Genomic DNA, 13,306 nt, shown 5'->3' on the forward strand with positions numbered 1-13,306 from the left:
GACTAAACAGAAAACAACTTTATTTAGTCTCACAGCTTCCTGTTCAAAATCCAATCCAGATTTCAGACTTTTCCACGTTTTCTTCCTCTTCCTCATTTTTTTGTATGACATCTCGGACAAGTTCCTTTGCATTTCCAATGACTAATAGAGAGTAAAAGTCTTTTCATCTCTTTCAATCTCAGGAGCAACCTTGTTTCAGGCACTAAAATGTCCAGTCCAGACTCATACGTACATACTTCTTTATTCAACTTAAAGCTGCTCGGCTAGGCTGCCCTGGTGGCTCAGTGGTAAAGAATCTGCCAGTCAGTGCAAGAAACACAGGTTCAGTCCCTGGAACAGGAAGATCCCACAGGCCTCGGAGCAGCTAAGCCCATGCACCACAACTATTGAGCCTGTGCCCTGTGGCCCAGAACCACAAGTACTGAGCCCACTTGCCGCAACTACTACAGCCCATGTGACTTAGAGCCTGCGCTCCGCAACAGTAAAAGCCACTGCAATGAGAAGGCTGTGCACAATTAGAGAAAGAAAGAAAGTGAAGTCGCTCAGTTCAATCAGACTCTGCGACCCCGTGGACTGTAGCCTACCAGGCTTCTCCGTCCATGGGATTTTCCAGGCAAGGGTACCAGCGTGGGTTGCCATTTCCTTCTCCAGAGGATATTCCCAACCCAGGGATCGAACCCAGGTCTCCCGCATTGCAGGCAGACGCTTTACCCTATAATCCACCAGGGAAGCCCAACTAGAGAGTAGTCCCCCAAGAAAAGCCCTCATACCAGGAAGACCCAGAACAGTGAAAAATAAATAAAGAAAATCATTTTTTAAAGAAAGCTACTCCATCCTTCAGCTCCTCTTCGCTTCAGTCCTCCTCTCCCACACCTCCTCCTCCATCTCCAGGGAGGCAGAGGCCAGTGCAGTGAGGGTCTCAGTTCCTCCTCCCCTCCAGGATTCACTTTAACTTTTCAGCTGTGTGTGTTTTTTCTTGATGTCTGCAGAAGCTCTCTACACATCCTGGATATTAATTCTTTGTCTTGGTATATATGCGGCAACTATTTTCTCCCAGCCTGTCACTTTTTTTTTTAACTTTATCGTATCTTTTACCAAATATAGACTTTGAATGTTGATTTATCAATCTGTTCTTTTAACTTCTGCAGTTTGTGTGCTTAGCAAAGCCTTATATACTTCATGATTACAGAAATAGATTCTTTTCTACTTTTACAAAAGCATCATTGAGATATAATTCACATGCATTACAACTTGCCTATTAAAGTATACAGTTCAATGGTTTTTATTATGTTTTCAGAGTTGTGCGAGCACCAGCACAATGGATTTTAGAACTTTCAGCACTTTAAAAAGTAGTAGCCCCCTGGGCTTTAGCTGTCATCCCTTAGTCCTCCTATCTCCACCAGCTGAAGACAATCACTGATTTACTTTCTGCCTGTATGGATTTGCCTACTGTGGGCATTTCATACAAATGGAATTATACGACATGTAGTCCTCTGTAACTGGTTTTTTTCACTTAGCATAATATTTTTAAAGTTCTTCCATGTTGTAGCATGTATAAGTTCTTTATTCCCTTTTACAGCTGAATACAATTCCACTGTATGGACAGCTGTCCACATTTACCTGGGCATGCTAAAATTCATGGTGGCTCAGACAGTAAAGAATCTGCCTGTGATGTGGGAGACCTGGATTCGATCCCTGGGTTGAGAAAATCCCCTGGAGAAGGAAGTGGCAACCCACTCCAGTATGCTTGCCTGGAGAATACCCAGGGACAGAGGAGCCTGATGAACTACAATCCATGGGGCCGCAAAGAGTTGGACACGACTGAGCGACTAGGCACAAAGAGCCCAGCAAAAGCTGAGGGACATTTGGTCATTTCTTCTGCTGTTATCAATAATGGTGCTTCGAACATTCATGTATAAGCTTTTGCATGGATGTAAGTTTTTAGTAGTCTTGGGTCTTTATCTAGGAATGGAATTTTTGAGTCAAATGATAACTCTATGTTTAATTTTTGAGGAATTGTCAGACTGTTTTTCAATGTGGCTGTACCACTTTGTATTCCTACCAGCAGTTTATGAGGATTCTAATTCCTCTACATCTTTACCAATATTTGCTGATATCTGATTTTTTGATCCTAGTAGGAGTGAAGTAGTATCTCATTGTAGTTTGATTTGCATTTCCATAATGAATAATGATGTTAAACATTTTTCATGTGATTATTGGTAATTTTTGTATCCTCTTTGAAAAATGTCTATTTGAATCCTTTTCCCATTTTTAAATTGTGCTGTCTGTCTTTTTATTATTGAGTTGTGAGAATTCTTTACACATTCCAGATCTAAGTCTCTTATCAGACAGGATTTGCAAATATTTTCTGCAAATATTGGGTTCACTGGGTTTTTTTTTTTTCACTTTCTTAATAGTGTCCTTTTAATTTTGATGCAGCCCAAATTATCTTTTTTTTTCCTCCTGGCTTGTGCTTTAGCATCATGTCTAAGAAGCCATCACTAGACCCAAGGTAACAAACATTTACTCCTATGTTTTTCTTTAAGAGTTTTATAGTTTAAGCTCTTACATGTAAGTCTTTGGTCCATTTTGAGTTAATTTTTGTACATGCTTTGAAATAAGGGTCCACATTAATTCTTTTGCATGTAGATATCCAATTGTCCCAGCACCATTTGCTTAAAAGAATCATCTTTCCTCATAGAATTGTCCTCGTACCATTACTGAAGTCAGTTGGTGGTAAATGTGAGGCAAAAATCCTATAATTTTATTCTTATGTTCCTATAGGTTTTTTTTACGTTTTTAAGTGTTTATTTCATCTGCAACTTATTTTGAAGTTAGATGTGAGATAGAAATCTGGCTATTATTTTCTTAATCGGTGGCTAGTTGGGACAATATCTTATTTGAATAGCAGATTTTCTTTCCTTGCTGCTGCTGCTGCAGATAAGTCACTTCAGTCGTGTCCGACTCTGTGCGACCCCACAGATGGCAGCCCACCAGGCTCCACCATCCTGGGATTCTTCAGGCAAGAACGCTAGAGTGGGTTGCCATTTCCTTCTCCAATGCATGAAAGTGAAAAGTGAAAGTGACGTCACTCAGTAAATGTCCAACTCTTGGTGACCCCATAGACTACAGCCTACCAGGCTCCTCCGTCCGTGGGATTTTCCAGGCGAGAGTACTGGAGTGAGGTGCCATTGCCTTCTCCTTTCTTTCCTTACTAACTTGAAAGTTCACTTTAACTTGTGCCATACTTTTTCATGTACATAGGCATATTTAAGAAACTTCCATTGTGAAAGCTCCATGTCCAGATGCTTATCGTTGTAACATTATTATTCTTAGCCCTTGGTAGGACATTTCAGTCTAAAAATTTTATTCTTTTATTCAGCAACACCATTTCCTTATCTTGCTTTGCGAGTAATTTTTCTCCCACATTATCTCTATTCCCTTCTTCTGGAAGAAATGGATACTTTTGGATCCATCCTTTATGTTTAACTTTTGTCTCATGTTTTCTACATCTTTGTGCATTTCCACTGTTTTCTGGAAAAATTCTTCAATTTAATCATTACACAAATTTACTCATTTCTCTGTGTGTGTGTGTGTGTGTGTGTGTGTGTGTGTGTTATTCTATGTTCAAACTCTCTACTTGACTGTTTGTTACTGTTTGAATGCAGTTTCTTCTTGCATCTTTCTGAGCACGATAATTTATTGTATAAGTCATCAGTTTCCTGCTGTGGTAGGTTCTATCTCAGTACCTAGGTGTATCTCCGCATTCTTATCACAGACATACACACAAGCTAATTGCCAACACTGTATTCCTTTGTCTAATGGCTTCCTTTTGCCTCTGAAGCCCACATTGCTGCCAAAACTATAGGCTAGAGGAATTGAGGAACTAACTCTGGGAGCAGCTTTCAACTGATCACAGGTGGGAGTTGGTGAGTTGCTGTGCAACTACCGAGCTCCCTCACCCTCAGGCTGGGGCCCTCTGATTCGTGTGTTTGGATCCAGTGTCCCCGGCGGAACAAGTTCCCATTGCTACGGTGCTGGATAGTTTGTGCCATCCCTTTCACTGACAACCTTCCTGTGCCTTCCTCTCTCTCCTCCTGACGATCAGGAAAACACTGCCCTCTGGCCAGTGAAAAGCAGAGGAGGACCCTGTGATATGAGGACGTGGGGTCTTCTCCCTGTGCCCAGATACCACCCTGGCAAGGAGCAGGGAGAGAAACCCTAAGAGCCTAAATATTCACCTGAGAGAAGCTGAATTAACTTCAACATAGTCTTTTATAGGAAAGAAATCCATTTATCTCTCACCGGCAGTTTTTCCTCCATCCCCAGAATGATGGGGCCCCAAGCAAAAGATGAGATAAATTACAGAAAATTTCTTTTTAAGATGAAAACATCTGAGTGCAGCATCAGCTTCACTGCATAGAACAGGTCTGTGACAGTTACCGCTAGGCACTGCAGGCCTCTGGTCTGAACACTTTTAAAGGAAAGTTTACACGCTAGATTTTATTAACACTACTGACAAGGAAACTTTCTATGTCTTTCATGTCACAAATATTAGGAATTTGTGAAATGCTGGGCTTTGCACGTATTTTCAAAGTCTGCTGCACTTACTAGATCATGGGGTGGAAATGTGGTAGAAGGGAGAAAGCCCACGGCTTCTGCGGACCATCAGTGACTTAGCTTTGCAATCAGAGTGGGAGAACAGGGTATTTAGGCATCTCTTAGCTGCTCTATGTGCTTCTTCCTCGGGAGGCACTTTCAGATGCTGCTGTAGATGGTCTGCCTAAAGTAAGAGGCTATTAGTAGGATTGCAAGATGCCAACGTGGCCGCAAAGTGCACCTTCGCTCATGTGGAGGAAGTAGAGGTTTCTAAGGGAACAGCATTAAGGAGGCTGACTCGGTAGTGCTATAAGTGCGCAACAGTTTCTGAACGAAAGCCCCTCGACTGTGCCGGACTTCAGTTCCCTGGGTCAGGAAGAGCTGAAGCCACTGTTCAGACTGTAGGTGAAAGGATTGCACAGGCCAATCAAGGGGAACAGAGCAAAGCTGAAATGATACAAAAAGATAATCATGGTTAGAACTAGGAATCTTGAAAGCAGGTGAAGGAAAGAGAAATGGGTAGGAACATAGGAGAAAAGACTCTTAGGGAAAAATAGCCTGCTTTCAAAGAACTGAGAAACAAAAGCAACAGAAAATAAAACCAAAGAGGCCTGTTTCCCCCTCCTTCACTTACATAATTATTGCCTGTAGCCACTTCAAAGAGTCAGCGATGGAGCTCACCCCTGACTGCAGCCCACCAGGCTCCTCTGCCCATGGGATTTCCCAGGCAAGAATACTGGAGTGGGTAGTCATTTCCTTCTTCAGGGGATCTTCCCAACCTGGGGATAGAATCCTGGCCTCCGATTCTTTACCGTCTGAGCCAAATGCATGGTGAACCCAGAGAGATGCTCCCACTTCTTTAACACACCATCTCTATGCTCCCTAAGCTCCAGCAGCTTCAAGAAAGTTCACTCTGTCTTCATGCCAACTTAATGAAGCTCTGAGGATTAAGGACCATATTCCTATTTATTGTTTCCCCAGTTTCTTAAAGTCATGAATGAACTATCTCTGAAACTCCAAACCCTAAGAAGAAGGTTGCAGGATTCAATATTGAGCTGCAGAGAAAAGCCAGGGCATGAACAATTCCATCAGACTCCTAGAAATAATGTTCTCCTAATCAGGTCTTTCCTAGCAGTTAACGACCAGCTGTGCTGACTTCTACATCTATTCATTAAGTTCACAGTGACCTTCCCAGTTGCTATGGATGTTTAGAGAGAAGTCACTCAGTCATGGCTGACTCTTTGCGACCCCGTGGACTGTAGCCTACCAGGCTCCTCTGTCCATGAGATTCTCCAGGCAAGAATACTGGAGTGGGTTGCCATTTCCTTCTCCAGGGAATCTTCCCGACCCAGGGATCAAACCTGGGTCTCCTGCATTGGAGTCAGACGCTTTAACCTCTGAGCCACAAGCTATGGATGTTTAAGTACTTTAAAAGATAATAAGTAAAATAAATAGCACATGTGCTTTAAAACTGGCAGTAGAGTTAAACAAGGATGCGACTTAACACGGGATTATTAGACAGAAAGATGATGCTGTTAAAGTTCTGCACTCAATATGCCAGAAAATTTGGAAAACTCAGCAATGGCCACAAGACTGGAAAAGGTCATTTTCATCCCAGTCCCAAAGAAGGGCAATGCCAAAGAATGTTCAAACTACCACACAATTGCACTCATCTCACATGTTAGCAAGGGAATGCTTAAAATCCTTCAAGCTAGGCTTTGACAGTACGTGAACCAAGAACTTTCAGATGTACAAGCTGGGTTCAGAAAAGGCAGAGGAACCAGAGATCAAATTGCCAACACCCATTGGATTGTAGGAAAAGCAAGGGAATTCCAGAAAAACACCTACTTCTGCTCCATTGACTATGCTAAAGCCTTTGACTGTGTGGATCACAACAAACTGTGGAAAATTCTTAGCGATGGGAATATCAGACCACCTTACCCGTCTCCTGAGAAGCCTGTATGCAGGTCAAGAAGCAACAGTTAGAACCAGACATGGGAAATGGACTGGTTTCAAACTGGGAAAGGAGTACGTCAAGGTTATCTTCACCCTGATTATTCAACTTATATGCAGAGTACATGATGGGAAATACTAGACTGGATGAAGCTCAAACTGAAATCAAGATTGTCGGGAGAAATATCAATATCAGATATGCAGATGACACCACCCTTACGGCAGAAAGAAAAGTGGAACTAAAGAGCCTCTTGATGAAAGTGAAAGAGGAGAGTGAAAAAGTTGGCTTAAAGCTCAACATTCAGAAAACTAAGATCATGGCATCCTGTCCCATCACTTCATGGCAAATAGATGGGAAACAGAGGAAACAGTGACAGACTTCATTTTCTGGGCTTCAAAATCACTGTGGATGGTGACTGCAGCCATGAAATTAAAAGAAGCTTTCTCCTTGGAAGAAAAGCTAAGACGAACCTAGACAGCATATTAGAAAGCAGAGATATCACTTTACCAATAAAGATCCATATAGTCCAAGCTATGATTCTTCCAGTAGTCATGCCTGGATGTGAGAGTTGGACCATAAAGAAAGCTGAGCACCAAAGAATTGATGCTTTTGAACTGTGGTGTTGTAGAAGACTCTTGAGAGTCCCTTAGACTACAAGGAGATCCAACCAGTCCATCCTAAAAGAAATCAGTCCTGAATATTCATTGGAAGGACTGATGCTGAAGCTGAAGCTCAAGCTCCAATACTTTGGCCACCTGATGTTAAGAACTGACTCATTGGAAAAGATCCTGGTGCTGGGAAAGATTGAAGATAGGAGGAAAAGGAAACGACAGAGAATGAAATGGTTGGATGACACCACTGACTTGATTGACATGAGTTTGAGCAAGCTCTGGGGGTTGGTGATGTTACAGAGAAGCCTGCTGTGCTGAAGTCCATGGAGTGGCAAAGAGTCTAAAAAGATTTAGTAACTGAACAACAAACAGCAACTAGTATGTTGGGGACCCAGGAAATACAGGTCCCTGAAATCCTGGGCCTATCAGGAAGTGCCAGGAGAGGATCGAAGAACAAATAAATGGTCAGCAAAGAACCTGATGATTTTCTTCACTTATTAGGAAATATTTGTAATTAATATTTATTCACAATAAATTAAATAAAATCTTTTAAAATAACAAATTTAAATTTTTCAGGCAGAAGAGTGTTGACATTGTAATAACTGGTATTTACTTCAGTAATAATGTGACTGAAAGTGCTAATTGCTAAGTCGGGTCCGACTCTTATGACCCTATGGTCTGTAGCCCACCAGGCTCCTGTGTCCATGGGGTTCTTCAGGCAAGAATACTGGAGTGGGTTGCCACTTCCTTCTCCTGGGGATCTTTTTGACCCAGAGATTGAACCTGGGTCTCCCACATTCCAGGCAGATTCTTTACCATCTGAGCTACCACAGAAACCCAACAATGTGACTAAATGGCAACCGTGGGCTGCCGTCCACGGGGTCGCACAGTTGAACATGACTGAAGTGACTTAGCAGCAGCAGCAGCAGCAGTAACATATACCTTAAAGATGTGGATACTCAACTGTATTACAGACAGTCTCTCCTCTTTCAAGAGAACACAAGAACTTTTACATTGTGCTTCACCTTAGGGTAAATTATATTCACAGATTCAGCGTTATATTGTATTTTACTAGCATCTGACTCTACCCTCTTCTCAGAGGCGAGCTCATGAAATGACCAAAATACTGTCTTTTTGGTTTCTTAGAAATTCCCTTGAATTGGGGCTAATACGGGGCTGTTCTTAGTGATTTTTATTCTCTGGGATAATTTTTGTGAGAGACAAATCTCTTTCAAAGTGAAAAATGTTAGGGACTTTGCTGAAGGCCCCACAGTCGCAGTGCATGGGAACCAGCTTCGATATCTGGTCAGGGAACTAGATCCCACAGGCCACAGCAAAGATGGAAGAAGTCAAGTGCTGAAACTCAGAGCCAGCGCAAATAAACAAGTACAGATTTCAAAGGCAAAGTCAAGTAAAAAAGTTAATTGATGACTTTAAAAATTGGGGCGCATGTTGTCCTGTTAGATGTCTCCCTGAACTTGCTTTTTTGGGAACCATGACAGGTGCATCCAATCTGAGTAGCTGATGATTCTTTAGCCTGAATTATTAACTCTTAAAAAGGAATTTATTGGCCAAACATACCCTTTCTTTGACTAATTGACTACCAGCTCTTCTTGGGTTTCTCTCCTTGACCTGCATCTCTTAGGTTCATTGAACAATATCTTTCTGTAAGATAGTGATAATAGGAACATTTTATTACCTTTTTCCCAGAAGTATAAGTGACGGTAATAATGAACACTTATTATCTTTATTAGTGATGAAAAATGCAAATTATTACCAATCAGTAAATGTTAAACTTATTTTTAATTATCAGGTAGCATTCAGTGTGAAATCAACTGCTTTGTTGGGCTCCTAGTTAAATCCTTTTATAAGCACAACTGAAATACATCGGAAAAAAACCTTTCATGTGAATTTCCTGGGACCCCATGTCTACTCAGCATTTCCCTTTATTCCGATTGTTCTGGGTCACCTGCTGCTTCAGCAGTGAGTCCCTCATGCCTTTGATCACTACACTGATGGGGCTTTTATAACACTTGATATTTATAATCAGAGGGCTGCGTGCAGGTTATTGTTACATATTCAGAATGTACTTTCCCTTTCAATGAGGATAATTCCCCTGGTAACAATAGAAGTGGTGGAGGCATTCAATGGAAAAAGTGAAACTCCAGTAGGACCACCTGGAATTTAGGTACATGGGACAGGATCCCGCTTTGCCCAGAGTGATGGACGTTGGCTGGTATCTACTGAAGAGGAAAATGAAATGAGATCACATGAAATGAAGGCAAACTTTTATCTACTACAGAGAAAGAACCTCCTGGGAAAATATGGGCCTGCTAGGAAATAGTACTGGGTAGCAAAGGTGATTTATGCTTCCTGTAGTCAGTTCTGAACTCATTCCCAGAACGGCATGAAGGGGTGCCAATTTGAACAGAAGACAAACTGTGCTCTCTGTCCATTTGAAATCACATCACCTACAAGAGTAACACAAATGGCTTGGATTTTTTATAGTCACTTACTTCTAAGGAGGTCCAAGGGCTTTCTAGCCATGATCTCATTTACTAGCATGCTGTGAACTCTATTCCCCCACGTTCAAGAGCAGGGCAACTTCCCTGGAGGAGAGAGGAACTTCCTCTATTCTGTTCTTCTCTCTCTATTTAACCCTCTGCACCAGCAAAAGGAAAATATATCAGCTGTGCTCAAAACGATGTTTCCCCCAAAGAGCAGGAATCCTTGAGCCAGAAGACTTAAACCTAGATCTGGGTTCTGTCTGCTACTTTCCATCTGGATAAACTTTAACTAATGTCTCTGGGCCTCAGTTTCTTGGTCTGTAAAACAGGTCCAATGACTCCTACCTTGAGGGACTTTCATGTAAAATAAAATCAATAGAGGTAAAATGCCTCCAGCAGTGTTTGGCAAATGGTTGGTGTTCAACAAAGTCATTTGTTTATATCATACGTTTGTGCTAAGTCGCCTCAGCCGTGTCCAACTCGGTGCAACCCCATGGACTATAGTCCTCCAGGCTCCTCTGTCCATGGGATTTTCTCCAGGGAAGAATACTAGAGTTGGTTGCCATTCACTTCTCCAGGGGGTCTTCTCTACCCAGGGACCAAACCCTCGTCTCTTGGGTCTACTGCACTGGCAAGTGGGTGCTTTGGCACTAGTGCCACCTGGGAAGGCCCATATTATACATTTAGTGGACCCAAGCCCAACCAGCCTGCTTCCTGTCTCCCATGCCCACCCTGCATTTCCTCTTGTTCAAGCTCGCTTTGCGGTATGAGTTTAGAATAATGAGAGAACAGAGGCATGGGCAGAAAAGAAGTCCAGGCTAGGAGTTTTCCCACCCCCATCACGAGTGGCATGGGCAGAGGTCCTTCCTCCTCACCCTCCTGCTCTTTCAGAGAGTGGGGAGAAGGTTGCATTCATCCCCTGAATTCAGGGGATTATTCAGCCAATAATCTCATACCCATCGCGATCAGGGACATACAGAAGTTTACAGAAAGAGGAAAGTCAGTTCTTGTGTGTGCATGCTCAGTCGCTTCAGTCATGTCCAACTCTTTGCAGCCCTGTGGACTGCAGCCTGCCAGGCTCCTCTGTCCATGGGATTTCCCAGGCAAGAATACTGGAGTGGGTTGCCATGCCCTCCTCCAGGGACCCCGGGATCAAACCCCTGCATCTCCTGCATTGCAGATTCTTTACCCCTGAGCCATGAGGGAAGCCCCAAGTCAGTTCTTAAAGACACCTTAATGATGCTAGGAAATCTAGAAAGTTAGTTACTTGAAATTGGCGTCTCTTGCTAAACAGATTTTAGACATATTAACTTTTTTGATGTCTCATTTCACAGTGCCTGCAGTATGCAACACACCGAGCGCTGTCCTGGACCCTAGGGGTCAGAGCCCTACCCTTGAGAATAGGAGAGTAAGGGGGGGCGGGGATGACACATTTACACATATGGAAAATACAGTGAACTCTGCAGCAGCGCCAGCCTAACTTCTGTTCTTTCCTGGCCAAGCCCCTCTTGCCACAGAAGGAGCTGGGGGAAGCAAGCAGTGGTACCCAGAGCCCGTTTTTGTCATTCAACAATTCCAATTATGTCCTAAGAAATTTTTGGAGGACAGTAGCTATTAACTTTGGAAGAAACAAATTACCCAGAAATCATCAATGTTTTGTTTTTGCCAGACTCCCCCTTGGCATTACAAATTAGTTCTCACATTACTTCATAAAACGGTCTGAACTTTATAAATGCAATACAACTTAATTATCCCTCCCTAAAGTGTTTTCCACAGTTTAAGAAGTCTTTGAATGAAAGTGTATTTTGAGGGCTATACATTCACATACAAAAATAGCTATTATTATTAACCTAAGTTTTGTAAAGAATCCTCTTGCCAATGCAGGAGACCTGGGTTCCATCCCTGGGTAGGGAAGATCCTCTGGAGAAGGAAACAGCAACTTACTTCAGTATTCTTGCCTGGGAAATCCCATGGACAGAGAAGCCTGGCAGGCTACAGTCTGTGGGGTGGTCAAAGAGTTGGCTACAACTTGGTGACCAAACAACAACAAAGTTTCATGGGAATATTTTTTATGATACCCAAAACACTTGTTTCCTAGGGAATAAAAATTCAAACCCAGTTGTATTCATGTGCCTTCACTGCAGATTGAACATTAATGTTGCAAATCGTTTTGTCAAGAATGTATTCCTAACAGGCACACCACACCCCTTTCTGGAAGTTGTCTGAGAGTGTCCCAATCCCTGTAGGAAAAAACCCCATACTAAACTAGACATCAAGGACCCCCAAACCTCCTTCCCAGCTTGGCTGCTGCTCTGCAGGATTTACTCTGACATTTTATAAACAGACTGTATGAAAGAGATGTCTTGTCTGGTTTTGCGAGTTATCATTCTTTTTTTTTTTTTCCAGAACAATTTCAGAAAAGACCACAAGCTTGTGACAGAGTGGATTTGTGATCTTATCCAATCATCTGGGCTGTTTGCAGAACTTCAGTAGGTGGCAGCGTTTTGTTGATAAATGTTTTGTTAGCCAAGTGAACTCATTTAGTGCAACTGTTGCAATATTAATAAACTGAACTTATGATCGCGTTTGCCAGGACCGAAAATATTGCCGTTCTATCCAGCGGGTGCTCTTATCTGAACTGACAGCAGTGTTCATTGTATTAGAGATGGGAGGGGGGCTCGCGCAATTGTAAGTGTGCTGTTATGAGCAGACAGGGATGGAGGCAGGTGAGGGGACTGGGAAACGAGGCTTGAGGTGAGAAGAGGGAACATAAAGGAACTAAGGTAAGATGCCAAGCCCACTGCCTGGCTGATTGTAACAAAACACTGGGCTGGCCCAAGTGTGCATTCCTTCCCAGGTGCCCCCTGTGGTTCGTACTGACCACATAGAGTAATCTTGCAGGTCCGAAGGAAATGGTGTGAGGGACATTGAGGAAGCAAGAAGCTCAGATCCCCTGCAGCAAACATGGGAAGGCTCATGGGGCTGAGTAACCCTGACACCCACGTTATGCAGCCTGTCAGTGCTTCAGACTTGTCTCCAGCTTCTCAGGGTCAGGACAGACAGATTGCATTTACTTCTCCAAAAAAATGTTTTTAGAAGGACCCCCATGAGAAACTCTGGGGTGAATGAGTTTATTTTTATTGTAAACCGCTTCAAGCCATTTTATAGATGTTCAGTTCAGTTCAGTCACTCAGTCGTGTCTGACTCTTTGTGACCCCATGGCAGCACGCCAGGCCTCCCTGTCCACCACCATCTCCCGGAGTTCACTCAAACTCATGTCCCTCAAGCCAGTGATGCCATCCAGCCATCGCATCCTCTGTTGTCCCCTTCTCCTCCTGCCCTCAATCCCTCCCAGCATCAGAGTCTTTTCCAATGAGTCAACTCTTCGCATGAGGTGGCCAAAGTACTGGAGTTTCACCTTTAGCATCAGTCCTTCCAAAGAACACCCAGGGCTGATCTCCTTTAGAATGGACTGGTTGGATCTCCTTTATAGACGTTACCTCTCCAAATTACAACAACTTCTGCCAACTATTGTGACCAACAGGAGGAGTCCCAGCGTGGCATCTAGAAAGAGCTGACAGTACCTCCTTTACCAGAAGCCTCAAACTGTCCCTCAGGGCTCTGTGATCTGACCC

This window comes from Ovis canadensis, chromosome 8 (assembly GCF_042477335.2).
Source record: "Ovis canadensis isolate MfBH-ARS-UI-01 breed Bighorn chromosome 8, ARS-UI_OviCan_v2, whole genome shotgun sequence".
In the NCBI taxonomy this organism is placed as follows: domain Eukaryota; kingdom Metazoa; phylum Chordata; class Mammalia; order Artiodactyla; family Bovidae; genus Ovis; species Ovis canadensis.